Here is a 26,883-nt window from a genome sequence, read left to right as displayed (position 1 = left end):
TCCAGTAATTATACTATATCAAAAATAAAGAGCGATAACTGATTTACTTCTCTATAATTTCCAACAGTTTTGCAGTAAAGTTTCTCCAAATGTATGGGACCGTATATAATAATTTTAGAGAGTTTTCTGTCTAACCTCACGCCATGTATGATGACATGTATCTTAAAAAACAAAATAAAACATGAATGCATGGTGTCAAAGTTCAAAACAAGCACGATACAACAGGCTGTAGTTGTATAAACTTTATTTTCAAGAACGTGACAAAACTGGCATTGAGATTAGTCTGTCGCTAATCCACTCACTGCATGTCTTTGTCTCTGAGCTCTTGATGTTCTTCAGACAGTGTGTCTGTGACCGTCTCCTCTGTGAAGCTGAACTCTGTGTCGACCTGTTGCTCTCCCCCTCAGTGGTGTCTGTGCTCTCGGTGCAGCTGTTCGAGTCCTCGTAGGCCTCTGGTGGCATGTGGCGGTGGATGGTGAACGCTGTGGCAAGCTCCTGCAGCCGAGCTTTCTCTGCCTTCAGGTTGGACGAATGCTGGCTTTGGTCAGCGGCGTCGGATCTGCAGGAGACTGACAGGTTGATTCAATGGGGACGTTTGGATCTTGAGTGACTGCTTCTGTTGAGACTGTTACTTCCTCTTTAGGAACTGCAACTTCCTCTTTAGTTTCCTCAGTATTAACTGGCTCAGCAGCAGCTGAGTTTTCGGCTTCAGGCTGTTGGGAACCATGGAGCTTCTGATACAGGCTTTTCCTCTCATCCTGAAGCGCTCTACAGAGATTCTCCAGTTTTTGGGTCTTCAGGGTGATAAGTTCAAACTCCTTCTCCTTCAGCGCTTTCTACATGAGAACATCTTGATCATATTAACATCTGTATTTACTATAAAAGCCTCATTCTCTTGATTCTCACTGTAAGATAGTGGTTGTTAACTTCTTAAAAATGAAGGTTCTTTGTTTGTGTCTGTGGTTCCATGAAGAACCTTTAATGTCCATGGAACCTTTCCATTGCCCGAAAGGTTCTTTGTGACAGTGGAAAAAGTTTCTTTAGATTATTTAATGGTTTAAAAAAAAGCGTTTCTTTCAAGAACTGTTTACGAAAAGGCTCTTTGGAGAACCTGATATGGTTTCACTGGCATGTCTACAATATTGATATATGCTATATGAACAGAGCAACTTACATCTGCAACCATATCAATGACAGCTTTATTGCAGCCATCAAAACGGGATTTCCAGGCCGTTGCCTCCTTCTCCAACTTTTTCATCTTCTTTGCCATCTGTAAGACAAACCAACATCTCACCATGTACAGCAGACAGACAGCAATCTGCTTAGTGTTTTTTTTGTTTGTTTGTTTGTTTTTAGTATTTCTTATGTACTATCAGAATTTTTATTAATATATTGAATTGGCTTTTATTTTAAATATGACTGTTTATAGGTTTAAATCAATTTTTAATTCAGTTATAGTTTAGTTTTAGTTTTTATTCATTTCCATTTAGTAATTTTAGTGCCTCAGCTTAAACTAAGGGCAACATTCCTAATTTGTGTTTAGTTTTAAGTTTTTCACCTAAATCATTTCAGATTTATTTCAGTTTGTTTATTTAAATGAACGGAAAATTCCGAATTCTTTCAATTAACAGAAAGGGTTTGGTTTGATTTCTTTCTTTCTTTCTTTCTTTTTTTCTTTCTAGTTATTTTGTTATGTTTTGTCATTTTATTTTTAATTATTACTAATTAGGTTAAATTTATTTTTATGTCATTTTTATTTTTATTTTAGTTTCAGTTTAAGTTTTCCAGTTAGTAATTTTAGCGCTTCATCTTAAACCTCGGTTTAAACTTAAAAGTTGCCAAAGCAGCATTTCTAATTTTCAATTAGTGTAAGATTGTTTTCAGATTTATTTCAGTTAACAAAAATGTTTTTAATAGTTTTAGTCTTAGTAATCAATAATAACCCTGACTAAACATGCTAGAAATGAACCCTAATGTTCTGTTCAGGGTCTGAGAGACCCCAAAACCCTTTTAATAGCCAAAAACATACTAAAAATTGATGTATTTAATGTGAGATTGTAGACATGTTTGAAAAGATTGCCATATTGGACTTAATCACATTTCTGAATAGTATGTTTTACAGCTTTAATAATATGATTATGTTGGAGGAAGGTATCAAAAGATTTGAAGAGAATATTTGAATATTTCAGAGACACACACCTTGTCCATGTCCTGTTTGAAGCTGGCGTACACATTGTGGCTCTTAGACACCGTTCCTTGGAATTCATCAAACTTCTCAGAATATACAGCAAGCTAAAAGAAAAAAAAAAATGTGTTCATTTCTGAACATACACGATTTAAGAAAACAATAGAGATGTGTATTATCTGATGTAAATTTACCTGAGCCTTCATGTCAGTCTCTTGTTCTTTCAGAATTTTAACCTGTATTTTGGCCTCTGCAGTCTGCTTCAGTAACTGGAGAATAAATATAGATCGGAAGTAAGTAAACAGTCCTAGAAAACTACAGTACACTTGTTTCAAAAGTGTTAATAACGGCAACGCCAATAACGCATTGTTTATATTTCAATGGACTCATAGCAGAAAGATACTTTGTGCAATTAAAATATATTTTATTATATGAAATCTTTAGATGTTTTACTGACATGTTCCTTCTGCAGCTTGTGTTTCTCCTCGGCGTCTTTGAGCATCATGTTGGCCTGTGTGAGTTTTGTCTCCAATAATTTCTGCTGCAGGTCTCTGTGCTTGAACACTTTTTCAAGATTCTGCATGAAGGCCAAATACACAGAGTACATTTAGTTCACCCAAAAATGAAAACTTGCTGAAAATTTACTCACCCTCAGACCACTCCTGATGTAGATGAGTTTGTTTCTTCATCAGATTTGGAAAAATGTAGCATTGCATCACTTGCTCACCAATGGATCCTCTGCAGTGAATGGGTGCCGTCAGAATGAGAGTCTAAACATCTGATAAAAACATCACAATAATCCACACCACTCCAGTCCATCAATTAACGTTTTGTGAAGCCAAAAGCTGCATTCTGACGGCACCCATTCAATGCAGAGGATCCATTGGTGAGCAAAGTGACGCACGGCTACATTTCTCCAAATCTGTTTCTGATGAAGAAACAAACTCATCTGCATTTAGGACAAATTTCATTGAGTATAACTTTAAAAAGTGTATTCTATAATATATTAATACTATAAATGTATTTTAAAAAAAAAAAAATACTAAAACCTTAACTAAAATTAAAATGTAAATAGAAAATATAAAAAGATAGACAGACAGACAGACAGACAGACAGACAGACAGACAGACAGATAGATAGATAGATAGATAGATGGATGTGATAGATAGATAGATAGATAGATAGATAGATAGATAGACGTCTACAGATAGACAGATAGATAGATAGATAGATAGATAGATAGATCGATAGATAGATATGACAGATAGACCAGATAGACAGATAGACAGATAGATAGAGATAGACAGATAGACAGATAGACAGACAGATAGATGATAGATAGATAGACAGATAGATAGATAGATAGATAGATAGATAGACAGATAGATAGACAGATAGATAGATAGATAGATAGATAGATAGATGATAGATAGATAGATAGATAGATAGATAGATAGATAGATAGATAGACTATGATAGTATCTCAATGATACTAAAATAACACTGATTCAAATGATATGATCTCAGGTCAAAGCAGAGTGACGTCCTGTAGTTTTCCCTCACCGCCTCTCGCTGGTCATATTTAGATATGAGGTCCTTGAGTTTCTCAGCCAGGTCACTGTTCTCCTGGCACAGTTTGTTGTTTCGGCTGCTGTGCTCCTCGATCTGGGCCTGGATGTCTGTCAGTGTGCTCTGGAAATGTGTGGTGATTTCCTTCCGCTTCAGATCATCTTCACGACATCGCTGTAGAGTTTCCCCTGCAACCAAAAGCATGATGGTGGTGGATATTGAGTTGTGTGTCAATGTTTTATAGTTTAAGTAAAAATAACTTATATATATTATGTTTGTACAGGGCAAAATATAAACCATTTTACACTGTAAAAATGTTTTTGATTATTGGAGTATGAAGTCTTTCTACTTAAAAATTTAATGTTTAATTCAATGTTATTACTTACGATTTTGTTATCCTTACGAGTTATTTGTGACTTTTTATTTATTACTTTATTACCATTTTTCTTCTATCCAAATAAATGTTTATTTTTTCTAGTGTACTGTGATTTAGCATCGTAAAAAAAAAGCTATTTAAAAATGCCAATATTAACACTGAAAACATTTTTTTGTCTAATAGAATATTTAAAATCTAAGAAATTTACTTAACTTTAATAACTTTTTCATAGCGGAAAACACGACCCTTATATTAACACGCGTTTGTCTTTTTAATATTGACTAGCAGATATCAGTGGTTCAAGTAAGCTCAGATGTTTTAACACAGACATGAGATGATACTGTCACCTTTAGTGTTTTGTTGTGTCTTTGCAGCTCTCTGCACAGGCCTTCTAGTTTGCTGCGGGCCAGAACGGCTCGGCTATGCTCGCTCTGAAGCTGATCCTTCTCCTTTAGCACCTGGAGAAGTTTCTTCTGCAGGACCTTCAGCTGTTTCTGTCCGAGCGTGCTGCTCCTCCAACTGCAGGTTACATGTACACAAAATATAATTTTGATCTCTTTTTATTTGCAGAAATATAAAACCATATATACAGTAGAGAAAAACATCTCAATATACCAAGCTGGAAAGTGTTTTTTTATTATTATTATTATTATTATTTTTTTTTTTTTACTAATTTATTTATTTATGTGTTTGTGTTTGATTTATTTTCTATTATTTTAAATATTTAAATATTTTTTTTTAACATGGCAAAGGCAAAACAATTGTTGATGGTTGTCTTTACCAGTTTTCAATGTTTTTGTTTGTTTGTATGTATGTTTGTTTGTTTTTATGGGCCCGACCGTTCTGTCTTTCTTTTTTGTTTGTGTCTTTTTGTTTTTTTTTGTTTTTTTTTTTTAAAAACAGCCTAACACAGGACAACCCTAAACAAACTCTGTGCTGAAATAATATATTTTACATAGAAGAATTCAAAATCTTTTCTGTTTTTTAATATGCTTAATATACTTTAATTATACTTAAACAGTACTATTAAAGTCACAAACATAAGTCTAGTTTCTGCATAGTATTTAATCCGTTAATTTGATGTACTATATAAATAAATAATATTTATTTATTTTTTATGTATAAAGATGATTTATTGGAAATGGAAATGTTTATTTTATAATATATGTATTTATTTATTTATTTTTAAAGATGATCTATTGGAAATGTACAAGACGGCTTAATATGGGACAATCCAAAGCAAAACTGTACTGAAAAAAAAAAAAAAAAAAAAAAAATTTTTAAAAAGGGGCTGATTTTTCCAAATGAATGTGTGAATATTTATTTATTTTTTGGTTTGTTTGTTTATTTATTTATTTATTTTACTAGTATTTTTAATGAGGTAGCTTGTTAAAAAGGGTAATTTATTTTTTATGTTTCAAAGGCAGAACATTGTTGATGATTGTACTCACCAGTTCAGCATGTTTTTTAATGAGAGCCTCCAGTTTCTGCTCGGGGCTTCCAAGTTTATTCAGGCTCTGCATGAGCAGCATGGCTTCCTTCCCTGTGATTATTGACACAGGTTTCTTTGGTTACACAGTTTGAGTGCATTAAGTGGTTAAGTATTCACTAATCACACTTCAAATAGAGTAACATGGGGTTAAATATCTTTCATGTGACTCACCGAGGGCTTTAAGCATCTTCTTCTCCATTTTCTGGTCTTTGTTCTTGTCTGGGACGGCCCTCCTCTTCAACATCCTCGGCCTCACCTGGCTGTTCGCTCACCTGATAGGTGCTGATGATGTCCTCCAGCTGCTGACTCAGATCCTCGGTGAGGTCATGGGTCACTTCAGCCTCGGTGTCTCTGTTTACAGACTGGGAACAACTCTCCATTCTGATTGAATCTGCTTCAGAGAAAGGACAGAGTCAGTCAAAGATGACGGGATGAATCCGTTTTGCTTTAAGATTGAACAATGTAGACATTTACATCACAGGTTTTGATTCAGATCAAATTTTGTTAGTAGTACAAGGATGATTCTTTTATTATTATTTTACTTTGAAACAATTTTCCCTCAGAAAATTGCAAGTAAATCTCACAAACAATTACAAAGAAACTGATTGAAATAAACAAGAAATTTGATTTGAAATAGTATTTTCTAAAAAATGTACTCCAGTAATCTTTGATTTATTTACAACTTAAAACAACAATTTTTTATAGAGTGTGCTTGTTTTATATGTTTTTCATCTTATGTTAAAACATGTATCACAAGTTTTGATATTGTTTAATGTAATGGAAATGATTTTCCAGTTTATGAAGACAAACATTTAATGTTTTATTTAGAAGTTACTTTGATTCATAAAATACAAAGAAATACATCTTTTTAATGTGAATTGTGAATTAATGAAGCATAGAAATTAATAATTTTAATACTTTTTCTAAAAACTAAACCATCTTCTAAAATGTTAGGCATGATCTCAGCTAACAAAAATATGTTTTAAGAATGTTAAGTTATAAAAACATTATTTCTAAATGTTCTCTGAATATTCAAAACAAACTTTTTTTGTCCTTTTTTTTGTTTTGTTTTGTTGTTTGTTCTTTGTTTTTTCTCTGTTTATGCAAATGTTAATGAACATTCCATTTTATAAATTTGGAAAGATTATAAGAATGTTACTTTTGAATGTGAATCTGAACATTCTGAAACAAGTAAAAGTATTTAAAAAATGTTAGATGAAATTCCAACTAAAACATTTTCCATGAATTACGTAAATGCAGTTTTTTGTGCTAAAGTTTGAGAGCATTATTAAAGACTTTGAACTTAACTTTGAACAACATTATATTAATGTTACTGGAAGAACGTTTGTTCATAACTTTGAGAGATCCCTGCCAGAACTTTCTGAGAAATGTTTTCCTGTTATAATGGGATGCTAATGACATGCAATAATGGGGACAGCAATTTTTGTTTTTGATATAATGAACAAATAGTATACATACACTAAAAATAAAGGTGCTTCATGATGTCATAGAAGAACCTTTTTGTCTAAATGGTTCCATAAAGAACCTTAAACATCTGAAGAACCACAAAAGGTTCTTTGTGGTGAAAGAAAGTTCTTCAGATTATTAAAAGGTAAGAAATAGATGGTTCTTTAAAGAACCTTTGACTGAATGCTTCTTTGTGGAACCAAAAATTGTTCTTCTAATCTATGGCATCGCTGTAAAGAACCTTTTAAGCACCTTTATTTTTAAGAGTGGTATCCAAAGATATTGTGCAGTAGAATTTCAATGATTGTATCATTATTCATAAATAATTTAAAACTACTTTAAGCTTTAAAACTAAAGCTTTAAAGGAATCTTTCAAAGTTCTTAGAATCACTTGACAAATCACCCATATATATGTTTAAAAGTGCACACAGATCATGATGTGTAATGACTGCTTTAAATGTATTTGCACTTAATTATTGTACAGAGCTGTTTGGGGTTGTTTATGCTCTGACTGTCTGTTTGCCCTGTTTCATCTGGTTAAATTTAGCCTCTCTGTCCGGGCTGATTACTCCCCATATCACAAGAACAGCACACGGCACCTGTTCATGGCCTGGAGTCTATTTCAAGAGACTCTTAATATGGTCAGCTTGTCTGTTTATTCTCCAACATGTCAGCGTTCACGAGTGTTCAAGTGACATGTTGTAAAACTGCATTGCACATTTAATTAAAAAAAAGCATTTAAAAAATGCTAAATAAATTTTTTATATTTCAAAATGTTTTTTCTTCTGCCTTCCAGTTTGAGCAACACTGAACCTTCATGAATGTGTTTCAATTCCTCTTGCACTGATATTTACAAGGATTCAACAGACACACGAGACTTTAACACAGAAACTGAGTCTAAGGACGTGTTGTTACACTGAAACATGCTTTTCAACACATTGATAAATATTGACCTTTAACGTATGACAATCAAAAATGCATTCAAACCTTTTCACATAAAAAAATAAAAAAAACTATGAAGACAGTGCATGGTTGTTAAGTAAAGTTCAGGAGGAGGCGTGAGGAAACACTTACCAGCAGGAGCAGTGAGGGAGTGAGTGAGAGGAGCAGAAACTCTCATCGAGCGGCTGACCACACAAACACAGCAGCTGCGGGAGGCAGACAGACCTCAGAATAATCAGGAGGGATCGTCCAACACGCTGAGATCCAAGTCATGTTCTACAGATTGAGAATATCTGTGTGAATTCTGTCAAACACTGTTTGATTGTTGTGAAATCTGTAGATATGAAATACAAAGCAAAATTTTTTTTTGAATTTTAGAATTTGAATATTATAATACAATATTGTAAATCTCTTAAAATGTCAAGAAGTCCAGGTCTATTTTACTTTTCGTTTTTGGTGTTGTTTTTTGCATTGTGAGATTAGTAGTAACTGTATAAAATGTGTTTTTCAGCATTTACAAATGTTTTTTATTTTCCCTCGTTTTAACAATAACTATACACAATATTGTATAGTTAATTATAACTTAGAATTTATGCTGATTTAAAATGATATTATAATATGAAATTGTGAATCTCATGAAATGTCAAGAACGTCATATTTCAATTTATTATATATATGTGTGTGTGTGTGTGTGTGTGTGTGTGTGTGTGTGTGTGTGTGTGTGTGTGTGTGTGTGTGTGTGTGGTGTTACATGTTTATTTTGTTTATTGATTGATTGACTTGCTTATTTTGTATTGTGGGATATGTTACATGACCAACTAAGCATATTTTCTTACCAATTTCCATTACTGTCATGTAATAAAAAACAAATTCTCATTACTGTATCATGTAAAAAAATATAATAATATTATTTAAATTGTATAAAAATAATTTGTGTGCAGCATGGTTGTACTCATGGTATTATACCTTCATATCGATGCTGATTTAAAAAATACTATTTTGCAGTAATGTGTTTAATTATGAAGAAATATTGTAGGCATTTTAAAATAAGTAACAATTTAAAAAAAGACTTTCCAAATAATTTGGAAAGTATGCATGCACAGTTAGCATAAAACTCCTTAAAAAGTTTTTCATTATACAGTCCACTCTAACCAATGCTCTGAGCAGCACAGATATTCTGACCAAGCCTACATTAATCTCAGTATGAAAAGGGTCTATCGGCAGAGATCGGCTCTCAGAGCAGCATGTTTTCAGGATCGCACAGTATGACCCTCAGTTTGCACGGAATTGCACTGGATCGCATATGAAAGCCACACGGGTAAATGTTGATCTCCCATTAGTGATTTCATCAGCTTTGACGGTGCTGGGACAGACAATTATTTCCCATGAGGTCTTTGCTTTATGCCTGATTAAATGATGAGGACCAAACTGTCCACTTGGGCTAAGGCTGGTAAGTTTACAAAATATAATCAAATTCAATATATATATATATTTTTTGTTTGTTCATTGTGTTTCAACTGAACTTGAAAATGCTACATGCAAAATGACTGTATTTATACATGCGTGTTTGCATATGCAAGCCAGGCTTCCAAAAAGGCATAAATGATAGCCCTTTTTTAAAAACATTTACAAATTTTCTTTGAAAACATTAGCTGCGGCTGCATGTTTTATTCCTATATTTAAGTTTGTGTTCTTTCATTTCACTATAAGCCTTATATTTATTGTATTTTTTGTCAGCTGTTCCCCTTTTATGCCTCAAAGTCCAGTTTTTTCTGCTGATGTAGTTGAATGGGGATTATGTGTGCATCACAATGTCCGAGTCCTTTTGTTTTTTCCTATTTTTGTTGTTGTCTTTTTGTACCTCGTGGGTAAATGGAGGAAGGTAGAGCAGGATGAAAGGGAAATATGCAGCGCAGAGTCAACAGGAGCAAGCAGCGTTTGAGCTGGAGCTCAGCAGAAGGCAACAGGTTGCTGAAATGAAGGCCAGGCCCTTACAGAGAAATCCAACTTAAAGAAAAAAGACATTATCATGTCCTTAAACTACATCAAGAACTTCTATGAGGGATGTGTAAGTAAGACAGGGTGTCAATTTCATTTTATTTATTTTTTTATTTTTTTACGATGTTTCATTATTTTTATGGAAAACTCAAGAAAATCACATTATCAGGTTTTCCTGTTGCATTTTAATATATTTAGTTTTAAAATGGTGGTGCTTCATTCTAGCAACAAACTTGTCAACAGATTTTTTTAACATATTGACATTTGATTTCACCAGTTTTGTTTTTCTTGGTGGTCATTAAGCAACTGTATGTAGTTTTGTGTATTTTTGTGACTTGAAGGCCCCCTTGAGTCGAATTCACTGTTGTATCGCTGTCGGATAGCTGTGTATGGGCAATTGTTTGCTGCCATAAAGCAATCGCGGAATTTTGTACCTGCTAGTTTCCCAAAAGCAATCGTAGTCTTAGCTTGTGTATTCTTAGCTCACGATGCTTTAGGGAATTGCCGCCCAGAACATTACGATGGCAGAAACGAAGCTTTTCTGAACTTTGAATCAATTGTACCAGTTGCTTCGCAAAACAATTTACCTGTTCGAAGCGCTCGAAATGCCAACACTAGTGAAGCCTGCTGGTCAAAACTGTGTAAATGCAACAAAAACTAAAAGAAGAATAAAAACAACTTTTACAAACCCATTGCAAATGTTTTACTAATAGTTGTAATCTATTAAATTGTAACTATTATCTGTATACTGTGTGTTTAATCATAGACTCTTCCTTTTTATTATACAGATGTGTCATTACAAAACTTATTCAATCGACTAAGATATATTTTATATAAATTATATATGCGGTTGTTTTAAAGGATATTGTGGTAAGTATGTTCTGACGTAGGGCCTACCTATTTTGTTTGAATCTTGTTTGATTCACCGTCTTTTTGTAGCTCCGGCCTCCGACTGTGATTGGTCATTTCCACACCCTGTTTCTTTCGGCTCCGTGCGCATGTTCTTCCTGGGCGTTCTGGGATTTGCGGTTTATGGGAATGAGGCCCTTCATTTCAGCTGTGACCCCGACAGGAGGGAGCTCAACCTCTTCTGTTACAATCAGTTCAGACCTATAAAACCCGCAGGGAAAGGTGCAAAAAACAGCTGAGTGAGTTTATATAGAGAGAAAGGTTTATTGAGGGTGATTATATGGATATATATATAGATATATATATCTATATATATATATATATATATATATATATATATATATATATAAACTAAGGTTTTGAGACAAAAAAGATGAAACGGTGTTCTCCAACACACTCAGGATGGGCAAATTGTCACATACAGTTCAATGTTGTAATTTTATAATTCATATTTTCTATTGGCCTCAATTATTTGTACATCTGTTAGTGGTTTTTATTTTAGTTTAAAATAAATGTTGAAAACCAATTACATACTCTAAAAAAAGTTGTAAAAAAAAAAAAAAAAAAAAACTGCTGGTTGCCAGTACAAATTCCGAGTATATGTTCCACCATAATGGCCACCAACGTCCACTCTCACTTTTCACATTTTTCCACTTGCCATTCTTTTTATGGTGAATACATGACACATTACCATTCAAAAGTTTGCGGTAAGTAAGATGTCAAAAATAACATTTTAAAATAATCGATTAATTTTTTTATTCTATTTGTTAGTTCTGTTATCTCAAAGAGAAATACCTTAAGAAATATTCATTTCGGGAGAACCATGTACTGTTTGTTTTGCAGGTATAACGTTTAAAAAGGAATTGTTAATGGTGATCTTTTAGGCCCTAAGACAGCAGTGACGGTTATCTTGTTCCAGTGGCCATAGTCACATCTGTATTGCGTGGCATATAACAACATAGAACCAAAGAGGATATCTCTGGAAGCAACACCAACATCCCAGTATTTCTAACATCATTTCTGTACTTCTAGACGGAATCGTCCTGGAGGTGGCTGCATTCTGGCTCCAGATTCGTCTCTTTGGATTCCCTGGTTCATTCGCTGTACTTCTGTTATGCCAGTTCAATGGAGAATATTCACTTCACTAAGGTATGGTCCTGAGGCACGTTGAAAAGACCATCTTCCTCATGCAATGTACATTTTTCACTATTATACCATGAGTTTTGTATGCTGAGATTTTGAAATCCTCTGCAGAAGGCTTTCCTATTTACACAACAATGAAATCATCAACTTGAAACACAAAAGATGCAAATGTAAACATATGGTGCAAATGTAAAACAAATGTTACATTTTTCATATAATCCAAAACTGCATGAGTGCATGCCTTACATTCAGGTTGTTTTTTGACTATTTTCTATCTTATTATTGTGAATGAAACACAGTTTTCATGAGAGGCTGAAATAAGTGTTTGTAAATATTTTGCACAATAATAATCTACTGTTCATTTTACTTATTCTCTAAAATAATCAATGACTTGCCTTGTAATGCTTTTGTCATGAAACATTACTGTCTTGTGTATTATTGTAGATGTATGTTTCATTACAAATATTAAATATCCAATTAAACTTTTAACTGAAATTATGCTCATTATAGAATTTGTAATTAGAAACATAAAATAATTAAAAAAAGAAGCATATAATAATGTGTTAAAGTATATAGTAAAGAAGTACAAAATAATCCGGATTTTTAAAAACATTAGAAATGAAAATATATTTACTTATTTCTCTGGTTTTGTTTATTATTGTTATTAATATGCATATTTCATTTTGAGGTAAGAACAGTGTCAACAAGTTTTTATAATAGAACTTTAATTTCATTTTTTTTTCTAAAGGACATCTTGTAATCAGAGTAAAACAAAAACAAATAATTAAATAAGAAGAAATCAGCTGCCTTTATGGGCAAAACAAAAGAAATATTCATGAACTTCTATAAATGATGACCAGTCCATAAGATAAATAACAGTTGCAATTTCTAAAATGCCATAAATTCAACCTAGATACCTCAAAATCTTTAATATATAATACTGTAAACATGATATGAAAGTTCCTTCAGTATAAAGTCAGTTTTAACTTCACCATCTCAAGCATTTTTAAATACTCAAGACTATTAATATAAATACCATAAACTGCCTGCTACTTCATATGATATCCATATGTTTAATATGAGATAGCACTTATAACTTCTTTAAAGACATTTAAAATGACTTAGGCTAAAAATTCATACATTCAAACAGTCAGACAAGTTCACCAGACAAGACCCCTTCATCTGTTGGCAAGAAAAACCTGAAAAAGCAACTATCCCATCAAATATACAATTCATTTTTGATTACTTCAACACAAACCACTCTTCAAAAGTAATTACAGTACATGATAGCGATTATGTGTGTGTATTTGTGTAAATATGTATGTGCGTATATGTGTAAGTGACTGGAATGTTGTGCCATATGATTAATTCAATGAAAATTCATTTAAAAGAGCTTCAATATTGATGACACGGCATTCAGTTTATCAGCTCACTAGAAAGTGCTTTGAATAGTCATCTTAATGCACGATACTTATAATAATATGATGTCATATGCAGATCTATACTATTAAAAATGCCTTGTAATGACATTTCTTTGCTTAAGTGCAGAAAAATCTAAAAATTAAATAAGGAAATGAGGTATGATACATTTAGAAAAATACTATAAACTGTGGAGAAGGTTTAAACTGTTAAAGAATTTATCAAAACATTTGGGTTCATAATCTTGAATGCACATAATGCAGTTAAGTGCCAGCAAAAATATACAACAGCATACAAGGCAATGTCATAGCACAGCTTAATGCAACTTTAACGTAATAATAAATTGTAATCTCAAAAAGCCAACCATATTACCTCATATTAGTTCAACTTAATGACCACCACTATTGTTAAGTGCATGAACAGGGTACATCGAATGACCTTCTCTCATCAAGGGATATGCAAACATTTTCTTAAAAGGCACAAGCAAAAGTCAAAGACGATTTTTCAGTTAGAATGGCGAATGGTATTTTGTATTATAATTGGGACGTAATGATGCACTTCCAGTCCTGTGAAGCTCAGAATTATATATGTTTTCATGAAATATTGATATAATTTTTTTTGCATGTATTGTTGCATATATTGCAGCTTGTACATGTTCATAGTTGAAATTGATATGGCAGGAGAATATGGCATGTGCATTGCGACCTAAAGGCAAAGATGTTGTGCATATTTTGTGTATTATGTTTCTGCCTATGTTTCCAAAACTCCTTGGTCAGACGCCAAAAACAGACTCTAAGCAAAGGTTGATTTAGTGCATCTTTGCCTTCTGCAATGTCAGACTGCAAGGGGGGCGCTAAGGGTCAACTACTGAGCAAGTTAGTTAAAGTTTATTAAACTTTGGCATGTTTACAGCAGCTACCTGAATAATAACCACATCCGGGTTAATGGCTTAAACACTTAAAGGTACTCTATTGCCCCCTTGAGTTGCAGAAGTTTGCTACCACCAGTGCAACACAAGAACCCAACATAATGTATGTTGAATGCAACCACTGAATACGTGCATAAAATATGTTCCCTTTCAGTCCAGTCACTCTCGACATCACGTCAGATGACCGACGAAATGGGATCACTCGCCTAGAGAGACCAGTCCTCTTCAAGTTTAAAACTAAACAAGCCAATGCACATTGGCATGAGATTATTGCATCCAGCTGCCGCTGATCAAAGCATGAGTATAAGTAAGGCAGCAGGTGCACCGCATATTCAGCTTTTTTGCTTCGGAGCCAAGCAGTTCTGTCCCGTTCTGCTCCTGACCTTCTGTTTGAGTCTACAAGGCGAGTTCAAGCACGCTCTTCAAAGGCTCTCATGCTGTTGGAACTGCACTTCAGCGGCAGTGGTTTTTCCCCGTGTCGAGTGGGTTGGCACAAAGCAGGCTGCAAGCTACCCCCTGTGTGTGTTGCAGGCAGCTATCTCCCCTGTGTGCTTCAGCACATCAAAAGAGCAATTCTAAAAGAGCATTCACGGGTGGAACGTCTTTTTAAAGACGCATCTGCGTTTCTGGATGGGGTCAATTACCTGGCGCCGGGTGATGGTCATGATCCTGCTGCCTCTTGTGTCCTGGGCATTAAGCACACTGAGGTGGCTTTCGTGGACGAGTCATGCTCCCATTGCGGGAGGATTACCATCTCAGAGTTGCAGACCAGACTCTGTTTTCTGAAAAAGGGGCAGAGTGCCCGTGCCAGTACCTAGATCGAGGGTTCCCTCTGCCGGCAGCTGGGGGTGCCCTGAGGAATTCCCCGCCGAGGAGGGCTCCTACTTCTACCGGCACTTCGAAGCCAGTGGAGCTGTCGAGAGAGCAGGCTAGACCCTCTAAGGGGGTACCACCTGTATCTTCTGTGGCTCCCCCCGATGATCGGATGTCAATCACTGCATCGCAGGGTGAGCAGTGCTGTGGAGCCCGTCCAGGCCCCAACCAAACCTGGTGGCAAGCGCAAGAGCAAGCAACCCTGAGACGGGCGACTCAGAGATGGAGGGATCTGCTCTTTGGGAGATGGTGAACGCATCACTCCCTCCCCCAGAGGAGGGCCAGGTGAATAATCTTTTGTTTCTTTTTTCCCCACCACTGACCTCACGGTCAACGGTACCCAAATACTCAACAAAACAGCTATTTTCCCTCTATCTCTCGGAGGATCATTCAACGGGACGGGGGGTTATGGACGATCCAGTGTCGTATCACACTCACCCTCTTCTCAGCAGTGGGTGGATCGGGAGGATCATCCAACGGACTACCCATGCACCCTCTGCTCGAATGCAGGTAAGAGTTACACACACTCAGACCCCGCCTCGGACCGTCTGCCTCACTGCGGGTATGCCTGTAGTTCTGTTGGTGCCACTTGCGTGGCATCTGGGAGCCTGGCTAGCACTACCCAGCCTGTCTTGATGGCTTCTTCAGACTGTCAGACTTGGCTATGTGATTCAGTTCACCCGGCTCCCTCCCAAGTTCAGGGGCGTCCACTTTACTTCAGTGAAAGCAGCAGACGCCCCTGTCTTGCGTGCAGAGATCACAGTGCTTCTGGCGAAGGATGCAATAGAGCCAGTTCCTCCTATGAGGACAGGGTTTTACAGCCCCTACTTCATTGTACCCAAGAAAGGCGGTGGGTTAGGACCCATCTTGGAGCTGCACGTCTTGAACTGGGCCCTTCACAGGCTCCCGTTCAAGATGCTCATGCAGAAGTGCATCTTCAGGTGCATCCGTTCCCAAGATATAAACAGCGATCGACCTGAAGGATGCGTACTTCCATGTGTCAATCTTTCCGTGCTACAGGCCATTCCTGTGGTTTGCGTTCACAGGACGGGCATTTCAGTACATGGTCCTGCCCTTCGGGCTGCCCCTGTCACCCCGTGTCTTCATGAAAGTTGCGGACATCAACTGCCTTGAGTTGCTGGCAGTGCACCATGCCTTGATCCATCTCAAAGGGCGCTTATGGGGCAGGCATGTACTAGTCCACACGGACAACACTGCAACCATTGCGTACATCAACCAAAAAGGTGGTCTGCGCTCCCCCGTTGCATTTCACAACTCGCCAACTTGGAGACCTCCTCCTTTGGAGTCAGAAGCATCTGATGTTGCTTAGTGCTGTTCACATTCCTGGGCTGCTCAACTGGGCAGCTGACGAGCTGTCCCGAGCTGTGCTCCCGGGAGAATGGCGACTCCATCCCCAACAGTCCAGCTAATTTGAAGACATTTCGAACCACTCAGGTATACCTGTTTGCCTCTCCAGAAACCTCTCACTGCCAGTTGTGGCACACAGCTGGCCGTGGGGCCTTCGCAAATATGCGTTTCCCCCAGTGAGCCTTCTTGCACAGACACCGTGCGAGGTCAGGGAGGATGAGGAGCAGGTCCTGTTAGTGGTGCCCTATTGGACCACTCGGACCTGGTTCCTGGAACTAATGCTCCTTGTGACAGCCCCTCCTTGGCTGATTCCTCTGAGGAAGGATCTACTGACTCAGAGACCTGGGCACCCTATGGCACCCGCATCCAGACCTCTGGAAACTCCATGTCTGTTCCCTGGATGGAACGCGAAGGTTCTGGGTGACCTACCCCAAGAGGTAGTTGACACCATCACTTCAGCAAGAGCACCGTCTACGAGACACGCTTACCCTGTTCGTCGAGGTGGTGTTTCTTCTCACCAAGAAGACCCCCCGAAGATGCCTGACAGATTCGTGCTGTCCTTTTTGCAGCAAGGGTTGGAGCAAAGGCTGTCTCCCTCCATCCTCAAAGTCTATGTCGCTGCGAAAACCTGATATTCGGTGCACCTGCTGCCTACTTATACTCACCCTGTGATCAGCGGCAGCTGGATGCAATAACTGCATGCCAATGTGCATTGGCTCGTTTAGTTTACACCCGAATGGATTGGTCTCTCTAGGTGAGATTCCAATTCGTCGGTCATATCCGATGTGACATCTCCATTCCCCCTCCTTCAGGGAACGAGGGTTACCATACGTAACTGAGACGATTCTGGTCTGACCTTTAAATTTAGTTTTTACCTCTGAATGCGATTATATAGTGCTTACAAAGTCAGCTTTTAGGCGTTTCTCAGCTGCATCTTCAGATGTGATACTGAGGGATGCAATAGCTTTTGCACAGATGTAGACACTCTCCTCCTTCTTATCGTCTTTTGCTAGGAAGGCCAGTGGAAGAGGTTTTCTATTTCTCCATTGTAGGGCCACTCCAGGATCTGGAACAGAGGCTGAGGTCCGGCCGAACTTGCTGTTTCTAATTTGTTCCCCTGTGGAAATGATGGGAGTGAATTTCTCTCCCCAGCAGCACCAGATGTTGACATGGTGGGCATTCTTATCCCCCCAATAGGGATCATCGGAACAGGTGTTGGCACCTTTCCTTGAGAGTGCAAAGGCAAATGGCTGAAGATGTCTTGCTGCAGGGTTGTGGACAGATCTTGACTGCTGCATAGGCCGCCAGGAACATACAGATTCTGAGGAGTATCCCCTTGATCCTGAAAAAAATGAATGTTTTTCTTGATGCTGACTGATTCATTCTGGTATGTAAACTATTTTCAGAGAATTAAATAAAGTCATCAGACTTGGTGTAGATTTGGAGTGAACTTTTTTAAGATGATTTATACTGTTATGCCATTAAGGCTTGGCACCTAGACCATAGGCTGTATAGCAATATTTTACCTAAAAAATCTGGCATTATATTTCTTCATAGAGATTTTATTCTATACAAAGAAAGTTTTATAATGACCATGGCATATATTAACAGTTAATAGTTTTACAATTTGATAAGGGTACAATTTTGTCCTCCAAAAGCAATGCGAAAAATGCAATGTGCCTTACTGTAGCTCAATCAGTATCAGTAGAAGCAATGCCAAGGTCATGGGGTTTCACTTCCAAGGGAAAGCAAGACTTGATTGTGTACCTTGGGTCTTGAAGCAATATATGTCGCATTGGATAAAAGCATCTACTGAATGCATAAATGTAAATTTAAAGCATCAAACACATACCATTCCGGTGTCCTGTTCTCGCACTAACCAATGACTGGTTGAAAGGGAGAAGCTTGAAATCTCATACTCCTTCCTGGATCCATGAGGGTCCTGTGCTGATAAGACCCCCTCCGTGGGGACATGGCCCTGAGCACCCCTTTTTGTCGACCCCATGGAGACTGCGCTGGTTGCCCCAATGGGTCCAAACCTGTAGGTCTTACAGGTGACAGCTGCCGGGAATAGGTGAAAAAATCCCCTCTGATGCTCAGATCTCTCCTTGGAGAAATGGCCCATAAAGGAGATGAATCATGGCTTGACAAATGGTGACGTTGTGGTGGAGAGGATCTCCTTTCGGGGACATGTACCTCTGGCGAGGTGAATCCCAACAAGGCGTCAGCAGCTGAGGTGGGCAAGGCTCAGAGGAACTACTTGACTGCTCAAAGGTCAGATCATCATCAGTACTCGGAGAAGAAAACTCCAGAGCTGTTCCTTGAGTGGATTGCGGCTTGGGGTCAAAGTGTTTAGGGAGACAGCCAGACAGACATAGCTTGTTGACTGCATAGGACTGAGGACTTGTGCTTCTGGACAATGTTTTTGGTGTAGAATCACCATCACATTCATCATCTTCATCATCATCTTGTTCATCCTCATCAACGGCATCAGAATCTTCCGCATCTGAGAACTGATGTTTAACAGTTTTTTCTCCCGGCATGATGCCTAAGGACTTCTGCGTGTCATCTACATAGGCAGTAAGAGAAAAAAAAAGAAATTAGTGTATTGTTCTAATATTTAAAGGGGGGGGGGGGGGGGGTCATATGATGCGAATGAAATTTTTCCTTTCTCTTTGGAGTGTTACAAGCCTCTTGGTGCATAAAGAAGATCTGTAAAGTTGCAAAAGACTAAAGTCTCAAATCCAACGAAATATTCTTTATAAAGTTTAGAGTCAATCACTATTCTACCTAAAACGTCTCGTTCTAAACACACCTCCACATGTCTACATCACGATGTGGGAAGATTTGAATAACACCGCCCCAAATGTTAATGCTAAGAAAGAGAGGCGTAACATCAATTCTCGCTGTTGCCCGCCGGCACCATGTTGTGGAGACGCTGTGTGTGTTTTGTTGTGAAAATGAAACTACTTTTGTTTGCCCTTCCAAAAGAGGACTACTAAAAAACACCTGGTTAAGTTGTATTTAAAAACACTGTTTTCCGGAACAGTTCACCCCAATATTCACAGATGTATGCAGCGCATTTCGCGGAGGAGGGAGGACTGTTTCCTGTGAGAGTAGCCTACAATGCCGGTGTCTGTTTCTATATAGTAGGTGGCAGTTCCACCTTTGCTCAATGACAGGTCTGCTGCCTTCTGTCTCACAATCTGTAAGTACGTTTTCATGTTTAAGGAATTATGCCACTGATGATTCAAAATTTGGAGTTTTTGAGCAGTGTAGAGTAGGCATGGGCCGATTACACAGTTTTCAAGTTATACCGCAATTTGGAAAAAACACATAATATTTTCCATTATAAACCGTTCCTGCAGTATGCGCTGTTTTACATGTCTCCTCAATGACTGAAAGAGCAATGGAATCCCTCAGCTGAGTGGCAAGTGTAGAGAGTAACACTGACCCCCCTCCTCTTCCTGTTGGTGCGAGCAAAACAGTCAGTCACGTGTGTGTAGGATGGCTGAAATTAAGGAGCTGCCCCCCCTGAACTTAAGACCCGGGTACACTTCACATCCAGTGTTCCTTGAGCCCTCTTGATGACGAAATAACATAATGCCGATGGTGCGCAGACAGGCTGAAGTATACTTTGGCCTTTACGCGATCGGCAACCGGCCGTTTTTTGCCTTATTGCAACTCTCTGTTCTGGACTTGCACAAACTGCATTGCAATGCAATAATTTTCCAATATGTAATTTATGTAAAAATATGAAGTCTGTTAACACCCATTAACACAGGCCAGAGATGCTTGAAGACAGACGCACAGAGCAAAATACCTGTAGCAGGCAGATCACTCACTGTTCATGATACACAACTGTTGGCATAAAAATCCTCGATATTGATTTGGGGTTATATGAATGTGTTTCTGAGGGTAGCTGACTGTCTTCTGAAAAGTGTTAGGTGGTATGTTCTTTTAATCTAATCTCTGGATAGTTCATATTAAAGCAGTGTTTCAGCTCAGCTTTTGTTTTACAGTGGTAACCAAGGAAACACTGTATTATTCTCTATTACTATGAATTATATAACTAAATTAAATAACTGTAAGTTAAACAGATTTATGTTCAAATAAAGATGTCAGTCCTTATTTTTTTTTTCTTTTTAGGAAACAAATCAAAGAAAAAAATAAACTAATTGGACTGTTTATCTAATTTTCTGTATGTTGCTTAAAAACTAAATATATTGTTACCCAGTCATTTAAAAAGTCTAACACATTTCAGAGCTGTAATAGCAATACCGTGGATACTGTGAAACCATGATATTTTTGGCTTAAGGTTTATCATACCGTCAAAATCTCATACCGGCCCATGCCTAGTGTAGAGTAGTGCTTGTTAAACTGCATAAACACATTGTATTCAACCAAATACAACAAAATAATGTTCTATTTAGCAAACGTCATATGACCCCTTTAATCTTTTACATCTGCAGAAAAAAAAGTAGTTTTCTTTAATGAAACGCATTCAACTTAAAATGATTTCCTACACATTTTTAAATACTGTAATACAGGGATGTTAAGCACCTTGCGTCTAACAAAATGTAGTTACACTAAAAGCCTTGCTAATTGTATTCGCTATGCTACCTGCCCAGTGTTGCAAAAGCCGAAGGTAGTAATGTCCCTCCTACCAGTATCCCTCTGTACTGTCCATGGCGTGGGTGAAACTCCAAGTTCAAGGCATTTTTTCCATATGAGCTTTTGACTTCATATGCTTGGTGAGATTCCCTAAAAAACACAGGGGTTATTTTTTTATTTCACCCAGTCTTTTGCAATCATGCTTGAATGTGAATGTGGGAAAAACCAACCTTTAGTTTTGAAAGCAAAGTTGCAGCACTTGCAGATGTAGGGTCTCACATCCGTGTGTGTTCGTATGTGGTTTCTTGAGCATGCTTGGCTTCTTCTTTACAACGAATGCCCACACTCTTTTCACATATAGAACTTTTCCCCCGGGGGACCACGCCCTCTCACATACCCATATTCCTTGTTCCTCATGTGGACTTATAAAACTGATAGAAAATAAACAACCAGAAACATTTCCATTATGATGCGTTACTACAGTCCACATTCATGAAACATCAGCATTATCAAAGTACACATACATACCCTCCTTCAAAAATCTTCACACGGACTGGTTTCTACTTGCCGTATAGTGGATGCAGGGGGCATCCTCTCGTAAAGATTTGCACCTCTGGCTAATGTCTCTTAGCCTCACATCCTGTTTTTGTATCTTCCTCCTCTATGTAGTCCAGTGTTACCCTGCAATAATGCAACAGACCTTTATGGCAAAAACAGATGGCTAAATAAACAATGACATCAATGTCAACATAACAAAAGGGGGGATACATTATAATAGCACTGCAAAGCTATAGGCAAATCAGCAAAACCAACAACAGATAACATACTTGTTCTTGCTTCGGTCTCCAGGGGGTGGAGGTCACAAGTAGTCCAGGTTGATACATGCTAGCGATTGAATAAATAGCATTCTGCCTCCTCTGTTTTGGATCGGCGAAGAGCAAGAACCATCCCAGTGCTAAGATCGAGTGGGTTAGGGTTATGGCATCTCACAAACCACGAGGAATACTCTGAGATATTAGCAGCTGTTTGGGTGCTATTTGGCTTAGTGGAGTTGAGATAGATACACCAGCTCACACAAGTAGTAGTGTGAAAGACCTGGAAACTTGGAGAACAGTAAAGCACCAGTGATTGCCGAGGGCACTGCACCTATACCAGTACCAGGATGATTACTAGCCAATTATGTGTTTCAGGTGTTGGTTTTTTGGCTCCATTTATAGTAGTTGAAGCATCTTGAGTAATTCTGGCACAAGATAACTTTGGATTGCTGTAAAAATCTCGGCTGGGCTCATCCATATCTACCTCCTCAGTGGCCTCACATGGCTCTGGGGTGCTTCCTGATTTGAAACCTTTATTGGGACTTTCTCTTTCCCCTTCAAGATTTCCTAACTCCACAGCACTTAGCTCTTCAACAATCTGGCCATAAATGTTCTCATCTTTGACTCGTTTCTGCTGCTTCGCTTCGATGAAAAGTTCAATGCTACTTGCAGGTGAGAGCATGCGTTTGTTTGCTCCACCACTGGGGGCCTCTGTAGTTTGAGATGGTTTGGAAGTTATGATAGAGGTATGCCTGTGGGTTTAGCTTTGCTGGTGATACCTGAGGGCTGCGCAGTAGTCGCCTAGGGTGCCCTGATATTGGAGATAGTTCACAACCTACTTTATTTTGTGGCATGACAATGGCAAGACTTTGAAGGAGGATGTTTTGTACAGCTATGTAAGACATAGGATTCTGTGTTTGAGAATCCAGAATATGAGATATACTAGTGTACGTTATGTTCCCACCCGTAAGATGGTACTTGCATCTGAATTCTAACAGGAACTAGGCAAACCGGACATAACTTTGACTGGCTAATGCTTGCTGAGCTTGTGAAAGCACTGCTATCGTTGACAAAACATTGCATAAACTCTGGGAGCAATCTTCCTGGGGTTTTCTTAAGCTAATATAAGATTCAGCTACCTTGGATTCTTCATGTTCTTTCTTTTAAAAAAGCATTATGCTATCCTATCAGAAACATATTGCAAACATTGGGTTTAGCATACTGAGATGAGGCTTGCACTGGGCTATATTGTTTGTGTTGGGGAGAAGGACCCCAGAAATCAAAGTGTACCTCCTTTTCTCAATGGTCCCACAGGTGTAAACGGGTTTTGCTTGGCGAGAGGTTGTTCTCTTGCTCATTTCATCTGAGACTGTGCCACCTTGGGCATCTCAGGTTCACCACTTAATGATGCCTGTCTGAACCAAGAAGGCCCTTCTACGCTCTTTAACCTCCTCTTGCCTAGATGTAGATGAGGAGAAAGACTAGCATAATCGAAAGACTTGCTTCGAAATTCTGGTATCTCTGAGGGTAAATTATAAGGTGCCTGCTCTGAAGCAGAACGTCCCTCATCTCTCGGTGAAGACTCTGTGAACTTCCTGGGACAGATAAAAACTCCAAAGGCTTATTAAACTCATCTGGGTTGGATTGAGACACAAGGTTAATGTTTTCTTCTCTGTCAAGGGACTGGGAAAAAACTTGAGCTGTGAGACAAATTGCTATCTTGACTTGGGCTTCTGGAAAGACGTGTGCAAGGCGGATTCAAAACTAGATTCCCCAGAAGAACATTCCATCTCTGCTAATCTCAAACGTTTCTTTTTGGGGGTTAGTTTTTTCCATTGGAAACTGTGATAGGGTCTCACTCCTCTGTGGCACGGGAACTCTTCAGTATGCTTTTTTTCCCTTATGCTTGACCCTACTTCCGGAATTTTTCTGGTCTTCCAGGCTCCAACGGTTACTCTGATCCTCTGAACTTGGATAGTAGACGTGAGATGTTGGCTGCTTTACTCATGTGAAGATTTTGGTGACGAAAACCACTGCATCCCCATTGCCAGTCTGCTCCTTCTGTTCTGTGACCCTCCATGCTGTGCTCCTTTTCCATGAATCTGTAAATGGCAATTTTGTCTAAGGGATGTGAGATCTAACATCAATTGACTTTTCTCTGAGAGTTTAGCCGGTTTTAGAGGTGAATTGTGTGCTGTATGACAGAGATAACATTGCTGCCAGCCCTTTGCTCAGTGTCAGAAATGGCATGTATCTAAAGTAGTTGGGCTTTGTCTCAGTGTCCTCTGAGTGTCCAGAAGGCTTGTCTTGCACATGAAAGTCATCGTCCCTCCCAAGACATTTTGTCTTTTCTTTCTTCGTTTCCCTTGTGGAAGTTTCTGATAAATGGCTGGAAAAAAAAAATGGAACCGACTCAGTTTTCTTCTTGATAAGTTTCAGCACCGCAATTTGGAATCTCTACCCGTGAATTTTCAAGTCCTGATTTTAAAGCTACAAGGCCAGATGAGTGTTAGCAGTCTGATTCTCTGTGTGTCGCTTTCGTTAAGCTGAGTGCTCAAACGCAGCTTGCCGCGTGAGTCTTCTCATACCGCATTGTGCCCCGGTAGGTGACATCAGCACCTGTCATTCTCTCTATCAAATGAGTTACTGCTTTCTTAGCCCTTGTGGTGTATTCAGATTCGAATTAGATGAGGTTGGAAAGAGAATTACTTTGCGTGCAGAATACACTAACTCTCTGAAGTGGGTTTCCAGAAGGTCAGAGCTATGGATTTTGACCATTCTTGGTAAATCTTCCTCTTGGAGGTATCTTACGAATGAATTTTATTGATCGGACTAGGTCTTTCTTTTCTTCTGTGAATGGAAGAGCCTGCCTCAACATGCATTATTGATGCCTTTGTTCAGATGTTAAATCATGAAGCTAGATGTGGCTTCATTTAATGTCTTGCATGCAGGTTTGTCACAGTGATTGATTGCTTTGGCCCGGTTGTTGGCGCTATAACATTTCCCAAACATAATTTTCTTGATATGATTTGGCACTTGTGCTCGACTGGTTGAACTGTTGCTCGGCACTCTCCCGAACGCGAGAAGTATCCTGAATCAGTGCCTGCTCCTTTAACTGTATGAACTGGGTCAGAGCAAGAGACTGATCAGAGTCTTTGATTGTTCTTCTCCGAAAGACGAGGTTCCAGTCTTCGGCTTGTATGGTGGAGAACTCACCATCTGGTCCACCTGAGCAAAATAGTCATCCAGGTGCCGTATTATCCTGGAACTGGCCATAAAGATACTTTTCCCTGATTTACCCTGTTTCCTTTTTTGAGTGAAGTTTGAGCAAGAAACACATGGCTATCCTTTTTTTGCCAATATACCCCCTTTTTCTTGCACAAAACCTTCTATTTCATTGATATGGCTTTTTGTTACCAAGGGCAGTCCCTCTTCATCAGTGTCACTGCTCTGCTCAGCATCATAATGCATTTTTCACACCTTCTGCATAACCACCAACTCTTCATCAATATGCGTTGGCGGTCCCTGTTTTCTGAAAATGAAACCAGTCCTGCTTTTACTGCATGGGTTGTGAGATTTTTTCTGTTTTGTTTATAGGTTACTCTTAGTTTTAAATGAGAAAGCCACAAGGAATCAGGACGAGTATGGGCCGTATCGCCAGTATACGAGAGACGGGAATGTGGGTTTCTTTAGTACACTGGGTTTGGCCAAGCTCCTCCCACAATACTGGCAATAATATCCTTTCCCATTCTTAACCAACTTCTGCTCCTTTGTTGAGAAGGCCCCTCTGACAGCAGCTCATAATTCCGATTGAAGCTATCGGTTTGTATTTGGGCAGATGAATGTTCTTCCTTCTGTAGGCTGGATGTGAACACTGTTCTCTAGTTTTTGAGGTAAGAATATTTCCTGAAGCAAGGACCTGGTGACTGCACCACCAGGACATGACTTACAAGCTGGGGTCTGGGGTTGCTCCACAAGTGTTATTTTGTCCTCTGAGCCAGAGGATTGGCCTCTTTGGGTCATCTCAGACGGCAAATGTTTTTCATCATCCTTTGAAACTGATAATCTGTTTGGGACCGTTGCGCTTCATCTGAGGTTTTAAGCAGCCATCCATGACAAGGGAATTTTGCTATCTACAGTTTTGTACAACATTGCCTTAGTTTTGTCACAATGAACATTGTCTTGCTTCGATGAAAGGTCCTTTTTAATAACGTGGATAAATAATCCCTCAGTGCGTTAACAGTTTCCCTGTGTATTGTACCGCAGTCATGTCCAACAGCATCATTTTCCAAAAGATGAAATAATCATTTCGCATATGTCAGAGCATTTCCTCAGTTGTTTAAAATGGTCTTCCATCTCTATAGCGTTTTAACTGGGCACCACATCCAATTTGTCTCAAAAAAACAAAAAACACATTGTGTCAGTGAACACATCGGAAGAATAACTTGAAGAGTATAATAAAATGCTGGTAACAGTTAGTTAGTACAAAAGCATCTTCAAGCCAAATTGGGCCCTTAAACTCACATGCCCTGAGTAGAGTGGTTTCCTGAAGGCAGTCTGCCATCACCATCTCTTCTCTTTCGAGGTTTGGGGAGTGGAGTGAAGGTCGTCTCAACTGTAAGGTCAGAATTCCATCCCTCCATTGAGAATAACCAAACTACAAGTCAACAATACACAGTGGGATAATGCAATTTATCCCTCTGTAACACCATCAATCATTCTGCACTCTAATCTCTATTTGGAATGTTTTGTTTTTTTTTTTTCTTTTAAAGGAAAACACTTGCA

At 38.5% G+C, this 26,883-nt stretch overlaps 3 pseudogenes; 1 reads left to right on the top strand and 2 right to left on the bottom strand.

The window, feature by feature from the left end:
- Window positions 1–249: 249 nt before the first annotated feature.
- Window positions 250–8,202, bottom strand: LOC109107420 (annotated as a pseudogene).
- Window positions 8,203–10,060: 1,858 nt separating this feature from the next.
- On the top strand, window positions 10,061–12,086 carry LOC122144566 (annotated as a pseudogene).
- A 5,592-nt stretch (window positions 12,087–17,678) lies between these two features.
- On the bottom strand, window positions 17,679–26,140 carry LOC122144565 (annotated as a pseudogene).
- Window positions 26,141–26,883: the final 743 nt, after the last annotated feature.

The sequence above is a fragment of the Cyprinus carpio genome, unplaced genomic scaffold (genome assembly GCF_018340385.1).
Source record: "Cyprinus carpio isolate SPL01 unplaced genomic scaffold, ASM1834038v1 S000006726, whole genome shotgun sequence".
Lineage (NCBI taxonomy): Eukaryota > Metazoa > Chordata > Actinopteri > Cypriniformes > Cyprinidae > Cyprinus > Cyprinus carpio.
Note: the sequence above shows the minus strand (reverse complement) of the source record. Positions and strands in the feature narration are given on the sequence as shown.